The sequence below is a fragment of the Gossypium hirsutum genome, chromosome A01 (assembly GCF_007990345.1).
Source record: "Gossypium hirsutum isolate 1008001.06 chromosome A01, Gossypium_hirsutum_v2.1, whole genome shotgun sequence".
Classification (NCBI taxonomy): Eukaryota; Viridiplantae; Streptophyta; class Magnoliopsida; order Malvales; family Malvaceae; genus Gossypium; species Gossypium hirsutum.
The window spans coordinates 11529814-11546840 of NC_053424.1; positions in this window are offsets into that span (position 1 = coordinate 11529814).

The following is a 17027-nucleotide window of genomic DNA, read 5'->3' on the forward strand; positions in this document are numbered from 1 at the left end:
TTAAAAGGCTAATTGGATGTGAAATCTTTAATGAAGGGATTTAAATGGTAAAAATACCATAGATATGTGTGTTACTGGAATTTGGTGGCTTGGTGTTTGTGTAAAATTTTATATTTTTAAAGGCTAAAATGGTAAATAAATAATTATTAAATATAACAAAAGTTGATAAAATGTATCATCTTCTTAATTCCACCTCTTCCACTGATTTTCCTAGCCAAAGAACCCCATTTTCATGCTTTAAAGTTTGGGATATTCAAGGGCTTGCATGGTAAGGTTTTTGAGTTCCATTTTTAATGATTCTATGTTTTTAAGCTCGTTTTAGCTTAACCTAGCTTATCCCGAGGGTTAAATTGTAAAGTTGTAAAAATTTTAGGTTTTTTCATACATGAGTTAATAGTGTTTTTGGATTTGTTTGATAGATTATTAAGTTTAATTGTTAGGTAAACATGTTTTGTTAAATAATTTTTGATGAATTTAAAGTTTAAGGACTTAATGGTGAAAATAACAAAATTCATGGTTAATGTTATGATTTAGTGAAAGTTAGGGGCTGTATGGAACCTTAAGAATAGTTGAAATTATGATATTTTATTCTTATTGGTTAAATTATAAGATTTAAATTTAGGGGCTAAATGGTAAAAAAAATTAAAATGTTAGGGATAATTTTGTAATTTCACATTAATAAGAATTATAGGTTTGAATTGAATAATTGTAGTCAATTGAAATATTTAATTAAGTTAAATTATTATTTAGATCAAGAAAAGAATCATCCAAACTTGAATCGAGGAAAAGTGAAAGTCTCGGATTAGTTCTCGACTTTTGTTGATACAACCATTGTGGTTGAGGTAAGTTCGTATAGATTTTATGTTTATTAAATGTTATTTTGGTTGATTAATCATTAATTTTATGTTATTTATAATTGATTCAGTAATAAATCGATATTTGAATACTTAACGGCAAAAGCCTCATTTGAACCTAGAGAATGCTTAAGATACAAATGACATGTCATCAGGGGTTATATGTTTTAGGCACTGGTCTTGGATGTCCTACTGATGGCTGAGGTCCTGCATTTGTTGTGGATTCTCCACAACTCGTGTAAACAATATCGTGTAGCTAACGTCCCGACCCACAGCTTGTGTGAGCATGCCCATTTCACAACTCATGTGAGCATTATTGAAAAGGTTATGGTTCTATAAAAAGGTGTTCCCGAGTATCCAATGTTATTCTATACGGTTCAACGGGTAAGTAAAGGAATGGAAAAGCTTATATATGGAATTATGGATAACGATGACGTACGAAACAGAAAGGTGAGCTTTAGTAATGCATGGAAAAAGAGCACCAATCACATATGTGATGCAATATGAGTAATTTATAAACAATTCATGTTGTATACCATGTTCATAGAAGGTTTATTGTTAATCTATATACCAATCATGTGAATTGTGGTGTTAGGAAAGGCAAGTGCTATATGATTTAATGAGTCTGATTGTATGATTTAATGTTAAGGAACAGTAAGTTTAAGTTTCTTTATACGAACTTACTAAGCATTACATACTTACGTAGTTGTTGTTCATTTGTTTTGTAAATCATTGAAAAGCTCATTCAGTTGGAATCTTGTCAAAACCTTATCACACTCTCCATTGATCATTTTGGTAGTTTTGAACATTGTGGCTATGGTTATAAATGGCATGTATAAGGCTCATATGTAATAGGTGTCATAAATATATTACTTGGTCCACTTGGTTTGGTCATATATTTTGGCTCATATGTATAAGGCTCATACGTAATAGGTGTCATATATTTTGGAGTGGATTTGTAAAGCTTTGTAAATTAGTGTCTTTTGGTCACTTTGAGTGATATGTAAATGTATGTTTTAGACATGTTTATAAGTGTGGTTGAAACGGTTGAAATGTTTATGGTTGTAATGAAGTAAGCTTAGGCTATGGAGTGATAGAATTTTTTTTTTAAGTTGAGGTGCCTTTGAATGGCATATTGGTTAGAACCTATAAGTTGATTGATTTGTCATGTTTGTGTGTGTTCAAAGAGTGTTTTGAACCATTAAATGTATATGTAATAGGTGTGTTTGTATATGTTTGGATACTTATTACAAATGTTACATTTTAAGTTTGGTATAAGCTAAATTGTGTATGTATCTTTAATCTTGGTGTGAATATGTTCATATAAAAGTTATTTTGGTCATCTGATATAAACCTTATTTAAGTGTTTGAGTCATGGTATGAATGAATGTGAATGCTTAAAAAGAAATGATAAGTTTGGCATGAGTTTTATATATGAACTATTAAATTTTGAATGCAAATTAGTTGATGTGTCATGTGAATTGAGATTGATAATTAAATTGTGGAATTAATGAGGACACATTGGTTAAGAACTTAGGCTGATTGTTTTGGCATGTTTTGGGCTTGTTTAAATGTGCTTTTAAAGTATAGAAATGGTTGATTTTGATTTGGCGTGGAACCTAAGTGTTGGATGAAAGTTTGGAAGCTTTTTCAGGTGCACACGGCTTGGGCTATTCCACACGACCATATGTCTTATAAAATTTTAGGTGTAAGATTTTTCACACGGTCATAGTTAGTTATACGGTCTGGACATACGGGCATGTGAAGAAGCTACACAGCCATGTGTGAAGCCACACGACCTGGGCTATTCCACACGGCCATGTGACCTCTATTTTTAAAAGTTTTAAAATTTTGCATATTTTTCTATTTTAATTCAAATTAGTCCCGAATTGTTTCCAAACTATTTTTAGGGCCCCATAAGCTCAATTTAAGGCTCGTAAGCGTATTTTTACCCTAATTTTTATAAGTTATTGAATGTTATAATTTATTTTATATTTTTATTTCTGTTTGATGATAAATGTCTTGATTTGTACTATAACGCTCCGTAACCCCAATTCGATGATGGAGATGGATTAGGAATATTACATTTAGTGGTATTAGAGCTATGATTTAGTCAGCTTTTGGATTGAACATAGCATATATAGAGTATAGAATACATGTCATTTTATAACACGTGATAGTGTGACATCTCTTGAATCATATTGAATTATGTATTCTTATAAATAAAAATGTCTTCCAATCAAGCTATTTCTGATTAAGCAGAAAGTAATGTTCAAGCCTCTGCTTAAGGGGCAGTTAGAAACGAGTTCGTTCCTGAAGGTCAAGGAAGTGAGGCGCGAAAAGCCTCTTTCCAAATAATGTTAAAATGGTTTAGAAATTTCATTAAACAAAATTCTATGGCTCAACGACCTCCACCCCCTCTTGTACCTCAACCAACTCCCCTTATTCTACAAGGTTCGGAATAGGTACTTATAAATAAGCCTCCTGTCGATAAAATTTATAAGTACGAAGTAAAAGAATTTCGTGTTACAACGAAAGATGAACTAGAAAAAGCTAAATTTTCGTTAGAAAATACCATTTAGGTTTTTGATGAATTAACTTGTTCACCAATTGATGGTTTGAAATGTGCGATATCTCTATTAAAAGACTCGGCGTATCAATGGTGGAATACTTTAATTGTTGTAGTACCAAAAGATCATGTTAATTGAGATTTCTTCCAAATGGAATTCAGAAAGAAGTATGTAAACAATATCTCGATAAAAGGCGGAAAGAGTTTCTTCAGCTAAAATAAGGATGTAAAACTGTATCTGAATATGAAAGAGAATTTGTACAACTCAATAAATATGATTGGGAATGTATTCTGACTAAAGTTGTTATGTGTACTCGATTTGAATATATGTTGAAAGAAGATATCAGATTACTTGTTGGGATTCTCGAGTTAAAAGAATTTTTGGTTCTGGTAGATCAAAGCACAAGGTTGAAAAACTCAATAAAGCAAAAAGAAATACAAAATCTGAGACACGGAACACGGGTAAACGACCAATGGGAAAATCATTGTCTTCACCATCAAAGAAATTAAGAGAAAATCACAGTCGTATGTCTGCTCCATCTGGATTTTCAGGAAGAGATAGAGGAAAGCAACAAGCTAGTTCGAAACCCCAGACTATCTTGGTAGCGATGTGAGGAATGTTCGTAATAATAAGTCTCAGTGTCAGAAATGTAACAGAAGACATTTTGGAGAGTGTCGGTTGATGGATGAATCATGTTTTAAATGTGGTTCATATGATCATTTTCTTCATTATTGTCCTGAACAGTCTAATAAAGATAAGGCTTGGAATGTATGATCGGGTAACACACTTTCGAGAAGGAAACCATCCAAACAAAGTGGTAATGTGGGAAATAGTCGAAGTGGAACAAAAGATTCTATAGTTAAATTTGATGCTTTGGCACTAGCTAGGACTTATGCAATCCGAGATCGAGAGGAAGCTTTGGCACCTAATGTGATTATCGGTACATTTTCTATCTTTGATTTTAATGTTTATGCTTTGATTCACACGGGGTCAACGCACTCGTGCATATGCACAACGTTAGTGTCGGATAAGAAAATTGTAAGAGCCCATTTTTGCCCGGCTCGTCATAAACCAATAAATAAAACCAAAATAATTAAAACAGTCCAATTACAACTTAATATGGCCCAAAATAAAATTAAAAAAACCTAGAGCCTAAACAGCCCAAAACAGCCCAAAACCTAAACTAATTTTCAGCTAAAAAAAGAAATGGAGGAAACCCTAGCCGCATGCTTCCTTGCTTCCCCTTCACCTCCACCTCAGCCTCCGTACACAGCTGGCCTATAGCCTTCGTACCTGCAAAGAAGACAAACAACAGCATAGAGAAAATGCAAAATAGTAGCAAAAAATGTTGTAATATTTTCGGCTATAAAAAGGCCATTGCACAAGTTGTAATTTTTTACACATCCACGGATAACAATCAAAACAGAGAAAAATTTGAAAGGTTTTTTTATTATGTTCTTTTCATTTTCATTTCATTTGTTCTATTTTATTTTACTTTTTTTAAAGAAAAAAGAAAAGGGACCGAATCTCACATTTCTCATGTTTGGACCGCCGTGGGTGGCTGAAGAAACCATCTCCGATGATAGATGGTGTGAAATTGGGGTCGGGGAGTCGAAAAGCCAAAAAATAGTATTTTTTTTATTTTTCAGCCACAACGAATGGTGGCGCCATCGCCGGCGACCAGCGGCCGCCACGGTGGTCTGGCGCCGGAGCCATGAATGAAGAGGGGAGAGGTGAGAGAGTTTGAGAGCTCTCAATTTTTTTTTGGAAAATGAAAGAAGAATGATTTTTTTTTTGAATTTTTTTTAGTTTATATAGCAACACTAAAATGACGTCATTTTGGTGTTCAAATTCAAAGGCCAAAATGGCGTCATTTTGAGCCTTACCCGTCCGACCCGACCTGCTCCAACCTAGGATCCGCATGTTTTTAATCGGAAGGGCTAATTGCGCTTTTATCCCTTCCGTTTTTTTATTATTTTGCAATTAAGTTTTTATTTTTTTAATTTTTGCCTATTAGTTTATTTCGTTTTCAATTTAGTCCCCCATACAACTGTGTGTTTTGGATGGGAGAAATAATTTCCCGTTTAGTCTCTCTTTGTTATTCGCGCATGCAAATTGGTCCTTTTCTTTTTATATTTATTTTGGATTTGCCCTGAATTTCTGTTTTAAATTCAATTTAGTCCATTTTTTAGTTATTTTTCTATTTTATTATTAAAATTAATTAATTTATTATTACTATTATTATTATTTTTACTATTACTATTATTTTCTATTATTACTGTTATTGTTTTATTATTATTTATATTATTGTTGTTATTATTATTATTCTTTATTTTATTATTATTATTTTCTATTATTATTATTACTATTGTTATTATTGTCTTTACTATTATTATTATTATTTTATTATTATTATTATTATTATTATTTTTATTTCTATTACTATTATCATTATCATTATTATTACTATTATTTTTTTACTATTATTATTTCCTGTTTTTTTTTATTTTAAAATTTTATTAGCTTATTTATTTACTTTTTTAGTTTTATTTATTATTTTTCTTTTTACCAACTTATTGGTTTGTTTATTTTACTCTATCTTTGTTTTTATTATTGTCATTCATATTAATGCATCTATTGTTATTCTGTCACGTATATTAACATCACAATTTATTTTTAGATTTTACTACCAATTTGTATTACACTTTTACCTGATACATTTTAAAAAATGTTGTTTTTTAATAATTCGTGTTTTAAGAGTCGAGAGGTCGTACCCTAACTTAGGGGCTTCGATTTTCTCGATAAATCCAAACCAAGTAAACGTTTTTAAAATTTTTAATGTTCTCGGGAATTAAGAAAAGATCGTATTCTAACTTACGAAATATGATTTCTTTCTAAAATCGAGATAGTCAAATTTCTTTCAAAATAAACAAAATTTTCGGGGTTTATTCTCATTTCGAGGGTTTAAGACATTGTGTCCTAACTTACGGGACATAATTTTTTTTTCTTGATTAACGTGAAATACGCCTTTTTTTTCAAAAAAAATTCAGTTAAATAACTTTTTAACAAATGATCGTATTTTAAATCTCTTCAAAGTTCTCAATTTTCGACACTAAGACATTAATTAATCAATTAGGTACCAATTTTGGGCGTATCAAGGGTGCTAACCCTTCCTTGTGAGTAACTAACTCCCGAACCCGTTTTTTGGATTTTGTAGACCAAAAATTATCGTTTTAATAAATTTAATTTTTTGTTAAAATGATTGAATTACTAGGTGATCCGATCACACCTAAATAAAAAGGATTGGTGGCAACTCCTATGTTCGTTTTCAAAATCAAAGTTGGCCCTTTTTTAAAAAAATGGTTTCGACAAAAATACCTGTAGTGTAACAACCCAAATTTTAAGGTCATTGGAAAATTGAATTTTCGGGTCATTATTCCACAAAATGAGTTCGTAAATATTTATTAGAAATATTTACGAAGCTAGTAGTGTAGTTAATTAGACTTTGGTTAATTGAATTAGCTTGAATTAAGGCCAATTTAGTGAAAGGACTAGATTAGAATAGAGAAAATTTAAGGGATTAAATTAACAAATAAGCCTTATGTGACAAGTATGTGGTAAGTATAAATACATATGTATTATTTTAATTGGTGCAAATGTATGAATATATATATGTATTTACTTAATATTTAAGAAATAATAATTACAATTTAAAATATAATAATAATAATAATGATATAATATAATAGTTATAATAAATAAAAGAAATAAAAACATAAAGAAAAAGGAAAAATAAGGGCACGAACAGAACAGGGAAAGAAAGAAAGAAAAAGGGAAAGAAAAAAAGGAAAAATAGGGTTTTAAGGTTCAAGCTTTAAGTGGTAAGTAAATTTAATCCTTTTTCTTGTAATTTTGGTGTCTATAGAATCCTAGGAAGAAATACTATTTGAGTTATGTTGGAATTTAGAAAGTTACTAAATTTTTAGATGTTGATTAAGTTGAATGAATAGAAGAATTATTGGTTTAATTGATAGAAATTCAAGTTAGAAGTGGGAGAACGATTGAATTGTAAAGATTGATATAAGTTTTGTTATAGTAGGGATTAAATTTTTTAAATTGTAGAATTGATGTTTTATATTGAATATTAAGAGTTGAAACTTGTTTAAAGTAGGTATAAAATGAAATTTATAAGGTTATTTGAAGAAAAAGAATGGTTATAGTGGTAGGACCTAATTGGAAATATAGTAAAAGTTACATGAAAATTAAAGAGTGTGTTATTAAATAAAATATATTAATAATTTTAAATGTTAAATTTTATGTAGCCAGCGTAGCACCGGAAACATCATCGAAAAAGGGAAAGGAAAAAGTGAACGAGGATATCGAGTAAATGCGAGAATTTCGGTTTGTATTTCTATAAACTATGCTTAATGATTTAATACAACGTAATTGTTATTTTTAATAGTTAAAATGTATAATGAATGATATGATGGAAACTGTTACTACTTCTGTATTGAAATGAAACAATTTGAATACCCTATTAACATGTCGGGCTAGTCGGATACAATTGGCATGTCATAGGATTAGAAGTGTTCAGGGATATTCCGATTGTGTGTCGATGAGACACTATATGTGTTGACTACTGTGACTGTTCCGGATTCATTCCGAAGAGGTACTTCGTACCTAACTATGACTATTACTGTTACTGTTACTGTTACCCTACGGTGTATTCCAGTTTTGGCCAATGAAACACTGTATATTATCCTCGGTGTATGGGTTGGATCCGCGTATCCGTTTAGGTCTGAGTTATGTTAATAGGGGTAAATGAAAGTACTGAAGACTGTTTACTATTGATTATGTGACTATGACTGGTATACGAGGTTGAAAGATATCGAGTGATAAAAAATATATAAATATAAAGATATATATATGAATTGCTTAACTACATGAAAGAGTTATGAAATGAATGAATAAGGCTTTAAGTTACAATGAATATACATGGTTTATTATTGTTTTAAGTATTAGTTTATAGAAATATCATTGAGTGTATACTCAGCGTACGGTATGTTTCCGTGCATAGGACTAGGTAAGAAAGAAAGCTAAGGACTCAGCATCCAAGCCAATCCTGAACTCGAAGTGGTGAAGTACCTTTCTTTTGGTAAAATGACATGTACCTAGGCTAATAAGAATTTGTTTTGTAAATGATAAGAATAAGCATGAAAGATGTTGAAACATGGTATGAAATATGCACATTTTGGAAGTTAAACTTGCATGAGTTTGACTAGTATGATAATAAAGTATGATTATAATATGAATTGTAGTACTTAATCCTTAAGAGGTATTGAAGTGAATGAATGAATATTTGCTAAGTTTGAATGGCATAATGAATGATTTAAGAACTATTAGTAAATGTTTGGGCGTGAATTAGATGTGTTTAGCATGTGAAAATAGCTTAAAATGGTCAAAAATCATGTTTTTACACGGCCAAGTCACACGGGCATGTGCTCAGGCCGTGTGGCTCTCTATTTATGTCACACGGGCTGTTCTCACGACTGTGTGTGCAAGTCAGATTTGTCCACGGCTTGGCCCCACGGCCATGGGAACCTCATGGCCTGGCCACACGGCCATGTCCGAGGCCACACGGGCGTGTGCCCCTATTTTCAAGGTAAAATTTCCAAAGTTGTCGATTTAATCCCGAACCACTTCTAAAACATCGACAACTTTTAAAACATGTATTAGGCCCCGTAAGCCCATATTAGGGACTTTATGATGAAATTTGAAAAGAACTGATCTGGAATGTAAAATTTATAACTCGATTTTGTATAAATGCTAGTGTATATGTCCGGTAATGCCTTGTAACCCTATTTTGGTGATGGTTTGGGGTTAGGAGGTGTTACATGTAGAGTCCACTGAGTTTGTGGTCAAAATAACTAATTTGTTAGGCCAATATGTGCTAGTCGATAAAGTTTGTGTCCCCTGAAAATTTGAAATTGCAACTTTCCGACTGACTTGATATTATTACCATTTGATGAATTTGATATGATTCTCGGCATAGATTGGTTGACCTTGCACGATGCTGTTGTGAACTGTAGATGGAAACAGCTTGTTTTAAAATGTCAAAATGGTGAAATAGTCAAAGTTGAGTTAGATAAGAATGATTGTACAACTGATATTATTTCAGCATTATTAGCTCAGAAATGTGTCAGAAAAGGTTATGAGGCAATTTGACTTATATCTTAGATACTAGAGTTCGTGAATTTAAAATATGTATATGTTAATACAGGGTGTAGTGTATAATAAATTGTCATAATGAATTATTATTAAATTCATAAAAGTTAGTCAGTTATTTTGGTCTTGTATTCATTCGGGACCCGAACCTGGAGATCGGGTCGGGCCTAGGGTGTTACAAGCTCCCTCTTCATTTGTCTCACCAAAAAAACTGTTGTTATCTATAAAGAACAAATGTGTCAATGCTAGACCACTTTGCTGCACTCTTGCTCCTTGAATTACCCCTTCTTGTTTTGATAGTTTGAGCAAACTGGAGAGGCCCTCAGCACAAATTAAAAATAAATAGGGACTTAAGGGATCCTATTGTCACAATCCCCAAGAAGGTCAGAATACTATAACCCCAAAGCACTTAACCAACACACCATAACAAATTACTTGATACACTTAAACAACCAAACTTTAATAAATTTGGGGCGTTACATACTTCCTTACCTATAATATGCCAATACTTCTGAAAAATAAAGTTGGAAAACCATCCGTACCTGATGCTTTTAGTGGAGCCATACTTTTAACTGCAACTAACACTTCATCTTCCCTAAACTCAGCTAGTAGCTCTTCGTTCATACCCTCCAAGATGCAAGGTTGTATCCCCGACAATAAATGTTCACAGTTCCTTATTGTTGAAGTCGTGAATAACTCTTCGAAGTAATCTGTCTCAATTACAGTCATTTCCTTTTCCCCCATTATCCACACTCCATTCTTGTCCCTTAATCCCTTGATAGCATTCTTTCTCTTGCGATAGGATGCAAACTGATGAAAATAGGATGTATTTCAATCTCTAAATCTGAGTCAGTTTGCTCTTGCTCGTTGCTCCTAGAACAATTCTTCTTTATCTGCTTCTATGTTCAACGCAAACTTTATCTCAGTTAGCTCAACTAGATTGTCCTAATCAATATCAGTAAAACTCAGTTTTTCCCACTGGGCACTCAATTCAGAGAATCTTTGTTTCCAATTTGTTTGATTCACTTTCGCCCAACTACTTCCTTAGTTCTTAATTCTTCCAATTTTGTTGGCCTATCCATCCTCGATGACTCCGAAAGAATTTTAATTTGCGTCTCATATGTTTCTTCAAATACCTAGTTCGCATTAAAATGGAATTGGGAGTGTTTCCTTACCAGCTGGCCTCTTTCGTTGTCTATAGTATCAGTCAATACCAGGCAGTGATCAGAAAATGCATAAAGAAGATGTTTAATAGTATAACATGGAAAGAGCTCCCAACAAGCCGAATTTACCACCTCCCAATCTAGACATTCTCACACATTATTTTTCGATAATCGACCTCTCTCCCAAGTGAACCACTATCCTGAAAAGCCCAAGTTATTAAAGTCACATAATTTAATGATATTTAAGTATATGACACATAGCAAACATTTTTTTTAAATGTAATCTATGTTTTATTAAATTAATCAAAATCTTTCTCAAAATTAACATTCTATTTATGATAATATTTTAATTATGGTTATTTTACAATTGATTTTTTTTTTTGCAAAACTAAAACCAATCATTTTTCAAAATATTAGTAATATATGTTTCTAGTTAACAATTAATTTCTCTAATTAAAGGATAAAAATTAGGGTGTAACTGTTTGGAGGCAAGAAGTTTATGTTTGATTTAATGCGTTATTAATTCTATTTTCATTTCAACAGCAAGTAAATCAAATAAAAAAAATAGAGAAGAGAGAGAGAGATTAGTTTTTTTTTTCCCTCTTAAACTATATGGATTTCAAAGAGAAAAGGGAGGAAGAAAATGAGACTAAATTTGAGTAGGACAGTGACAACTGACAACGATTAGATTGGAGAAGAGATTTTGTCAAAATAATCCAAAGTCCAAACTGAGAGGGAAACGCATAATATTTTTTGTTTTGATCCTTTAATTTTAGCAGCTCAATAATATATTCTTTATTGCATTTCAAAAATGCTTTTTTGGAGCCATTTTCGTATAATAAGGGTCCTTTCGATAAAAATAATATTAAAAAATAATTAATAATAAAAATAGGGTGATAAACAAATTAATTAAAAAAATGGAGTGTTTGTTATTGCCTGCCACATTGGCTATGAACTTTTTTAAAAAATTTGATAGAAAAATAAAAAAAACTGAAAAAGTGGAAAAAATGTGTGATATTGCCTGATGACCGGTAAATTTTAAAAATAATTTTCATAGCAAAAAAAATAACTAGTTTATGGATCCAACACTATATAATAACTTTTTACTTACTTTTAATGTCTTACTGGTTTTTTCATTCATTTAATATTTTAATGTATTTTTTCTATGTTTAATATATTTTCTTTACATTTTTAATCCCTATATTAACAGTTTTTTTGTCAAAGGGTGTCGTCGGTATCAATTAAAAAAATATTTTTTTCACATTTTCTATTATTTTTCCTATCAAAATTTTTTAAAATTCATTGATGTCGCCAATGTATCAAGCGGTACTCGAAATTACTGTATCAAATACTCAATTTTCATAATTAATTTATTCTTTATCCTATTTTTTTTAATTAATTAATTAATTTTTTAATATTATTTTTATAAAAAAATCATAAAAATTTAATTTTAAAATCTAAAGTATTTTTGAAAGGCTAGTTTCAACTTAAATACAAAGTTAAAATTTATTGTATTTGCATTTAGGAAAAAATATTTTGAAGTTAAATTACATTTTTAATCTTCATTTATAATCCAATGAATGTTACTTAATATTTATATTATGTATACAATTATTTTTTTATTGAAATTTATTTCAAATATATGATATTATATATTTGAAATTGTTAATAATTTTTTTAATATTTAAAATATAATTTATATATTTAAATTAAATTTTACAAACAATTCATACTAATTACTTAAAAAATTTTAAAATTTATATTTCATAATATTAATAAACTTTAACATCATTTAAATGTATATTTTTACTTTATAATAGTTATATTCAAAATAAATATTTTATTTTTAAAAATTTATTTCAATTTTTTTAAAAGAATGCCGACCGTTCATCTAAAAGAAAAAGTAAAAAAGTACCTCGATAAAACAAACAAAACCAGCTGGCCACCAAAAACCATGCGCCAATAAAAATTTGTGATTTTGAAATTAGAAATTAGAAATTTGTAATTGTAATATATATTAATAAAAATATTTGTTTTATATATAAAAATTGAAAATACAACTTATAAAACAATCATCACTGATAGTGTTGCTTTCAGTTTTTGTTAGATTTTTCATGTTATCCACTGTCACCTTAGAAAAAAGAGAAATTGAAATTGTCCTAGTAATTGAGTAATGGTAATTGAAATTGTCCTAGTAATTGAGTAATGGTGTATTTAGTATTACTTTAAGAGAACATTTTTGGGATAAAAAAGTATTTTTAGATAAAAGTATTCTAAAATAAATTATTTTTTAGAGAAAAAATATTTTTTAAACTAAAAATTAGCTCAAAAATATTTTTTTAAAAGCTAAAAATTTTAATTTTTTCCCAAAAATATTTTTGAGAAGCATTCCTAAGCTAAGCTTAAATAGTTTAGTTGATCTTATACTTAATCAAGTATAAAGGAGAATTTTTTAGTTTTAAGGATTTTCGATTAATTATGATTTTAAGATTAGAAATTTGTTTTTTAAAGCTAAATATAATACAAATATTTCTTTAATATTAAAAATGCAACTAATAAAAGACTATAATAATTACTATCACTGTCAGTGATGCTTTCAATTATTGTTAGATTTTGCATGTTACGTTTGTCACTAGTAAAAAAAATTGAAATTGTCACTGATAATTAAGGGCGAGTAAAATGTTTACTTGGGTTTATTCAATTATTTAATTACAATTAATTAAATTAAAAATAATAATTTAAAGAAATTAATTTAATTTTAAGTTATTTTTTTATTTAGTGAAAAAATATATTTATTGTGAATAGTTATACATGTGATTCTCTTGTTTTATTGTTTTTATTCATTCTATAACAACAGTTTTATGTGCAGTGACATATATAATTAGGGATAAAATAATGTGTAATTAAGCTCTAGTTATTCGCCTATTAATTACAATCTAATCATGGAGTCATTATACTATAGTGTCATGATTAAACTCCCTCTTATGATCATGTCATAAATGTGTTGCTCTAATAGGATATCCTTATATCTTTGGATTAAATCTATTCATCAAATATGATCATATTTTATCTCTTTGTAACAATTATCTTCTTTCATGAAAAGTTAATTACTAACAATTAGTAATCAAATCATTTCGTGACCACATTTCTTTTTCAACAACTATGTAATGCCAATGAGATTATATCATTTAACCTTATAGGGCTATGATTCCATTATTGTGGAATGATACTACATCATGTAGAAGTCTTATACCCGACGAACAAGCTTTCAATTCCTTAATCATTTAAACTCACGATTTTAATACATCAAAATATACAAGTCACGCATACATAGTCCATCATTCACTCAAAATTAAGGTTTGTAACACTAAAAACATCACAAGTGAATAAATTCATAAATGGATTTAGGACAAATTCAACAAAACTTGGGTCCTGTCTGATATATTGTCAGTCCAAACAATCACATCTATATCTCAATCTTTTAACAGTCACCCCCTTCAATATTCAAGACAAGGCATCTCCTCAATTTGACTTAATAAACGACATAATAGTTTTTCAATCAATTTGCTCAATTTTTATTAGACTATGGACTTTTAGATTATCTATTAATATAAGTTGTCTTCTCATATTATAATTAGACCACATAGTGTAACTTAGTATTAATTAAACATTAGTGTTGAATAATATTCTCTTGTGTTGTATTAAGAGAAACACATTGAGTATTTATACACATTCCTACTGCTATTATTACAGCTCACAATAGGGCCCATTATTTTTTCTTGGCCTTCGGGCTAAGGGCACTAACATTATCTGGGCCCCTTTTGGTTTATTAGACGCTTTATGGCGATCCAAGGTTGGCTTTATGGCATGACGTGAAGTGCAAAGTGCAAGATGTGAGGTCAGTTCTAGACTCAAGCAAGGAACGGTTTGATTGGCGTCCTTACGTTAATGGTGGTAAGTTTTATGGAGATACAGCAACGTGGATATCAGTTGATTTGAGTTTAGACGATGAATTGCTGTCGTTTGCTCAATGCTTGAGGGCTTCGGAGCTGGTTGGACTAGAATGTATAGAGCAGTAGCTTCCGCATAGACTGGCATTGCAATTCGGAATGGATCAAGATATTCCCTGTAGTGTTCCCCGATCAAATGATAGTCCTGAGATCGCATGGTCCAATTACAATAATTCCGTTGGTGGTGGGAAGTTGTACATTCCTTCCAAGCTTTTCAAGGGAGGTGTCACTGCTAAATACTCGAATTGGTGGAAGCAATCGGTCTTGATTCTGCAAGAAGAAAGTATAGATGTGTTACTAAAGCAAAGAAGCTCCACAAACTTCAAAATGACACCAAATGGAACAATGGGAATTAATGAAACTGATATGTTCAAAGGTTTAAAATTGATTCCGAAGTGCTTGAAGCGGCCTAGAGAAGATGATACTTACAGTGGTTTTAAGACAATGCCAAAGAAGTTTAATGGAGTGGGAACCCATACGTCGTCCCTAACTCGACCTGGTAGCAGTGCCAGTTCTGATCATGGTTCTCCAATGATAAAATTTAAGCAGTTACCAATATATCCAAAACAGAAGAAGGAAGTTTGTAATGCAGGTTTTGTAGCTCGAAGCTCATCGATAACAATTGGCTCAGAAGTAGACACTGAAGTTAAGAATGAAAGTACTTCATCTAGCTCTCTGTCCAAGTTAAAGCCTGATTTTGTAATTCAGAAGGAACTTAATAATTCTTCATTTCCTCCTGGTTTTCCTCCCAAAGGAAATATGCTGTAATCCAATGGTTCTTTTAATGGAGATAAGCTGAATGTGGCTTTACCAGTTCCTCCTGGTTTTATCCCCAAAAGTTCTATTACTGAAGATAAAATTAACCCTCCATTTCCTCCTGGTTTTCCTTCCAAATGCAATATGGTGGAAGTAAGGGATATTGTTGATGCCAGAGATTTTGTTGAAGATAAAGTGACTGTAACAATGGGTGGGAATCATTCAGCAAGTCATCCTGGAAGTCTTTCTTTGGATTCCGACGATGAAGATCAACTTACAATATCAAAAATGTCGAAACCCAATAAGAAGTTTGGCAATATTGACAGAAGAGATACTTTAGAGAACTCATCAGGTCAATGTTCAGTTGCAGATAATGAGCTTCCAAGATGTGAGCTGATAACAACACTTGGAGCAGAGGAGGATGCACATGGCGCATCAATCGTACCTGCAATTTACGGTAATGCTTGTCCAAATGAACAATCATGGCTACATCTCGAAGCACGTATATGCAAACTGGAGACACTGCTTGGTAAAATGAAAGCAGCTAGGGAGGTTAAGTCATTAGTAACTAATGGTTGGGTTAATTTGGATTAATTAACCATTTGTTTTTGGCAAATATTTGATCATCCATTAGAAGTGAATTTAAGGATCAGTTGCCTAAGCAGAGACATTGAAATTGACATGCTTTTGATGCTACCCTTTTTGGTGAATTTAGTTAGTTCAACCATTTTATAGCAAGAAAGAAAAACAGCTTTTGTTGCTTATATAAGTTGCAAGATGACAAATTACAAAGTTAAAGCTTCTTGTACATTTGCTTCAACCAATATTCCTATTTCAGACTACGCATTTTAAAAAATCTTCATACATGGGAAAAAACTTCTCCAATCTCGGAGAACAGAAGCCATGGATCTTGAGCTCTGCTTTCTACTCTTTGGTTAATTCCAATTTCACTGCCACCATTCTTTCTCTTCAATTCTTCAGAGAATCAATACTCTTTGAGCAAAATCCAATATGTTTAAAGATTGTTTGTACCTACAGCCTGTTAGCAAAACACAGAGAACAAACTCATTCGAAATTAAGCTGATTAGACCTCAACATACAGCAGTAATCAACAGGCAAATAATAAAAAACCCCAATCCTCAATGCTAACAAGGTAATCATCAAAGCTTAAAGACCTTAAAGAACACACCTGCTATTGCAAATCAGCTAGGACTGAAAAGGCAGCACAATATTAAAGATCAATTACAGAAGAAATCTATTAAAAAGCACATAAAAAGACAGGCTAAGAACCAAGTACTTAATCCAAATACATTTTTTCACAGGTTTACAAACACAAACAGTTTCAAGGACATCAAGAAGATGTGAATCCAAGCTTTAAGCATGCAAACAATGGAAAGATATTGAATACCAAAATAGAAATTTTCCATTTTCTAATAAACTATGAGTATG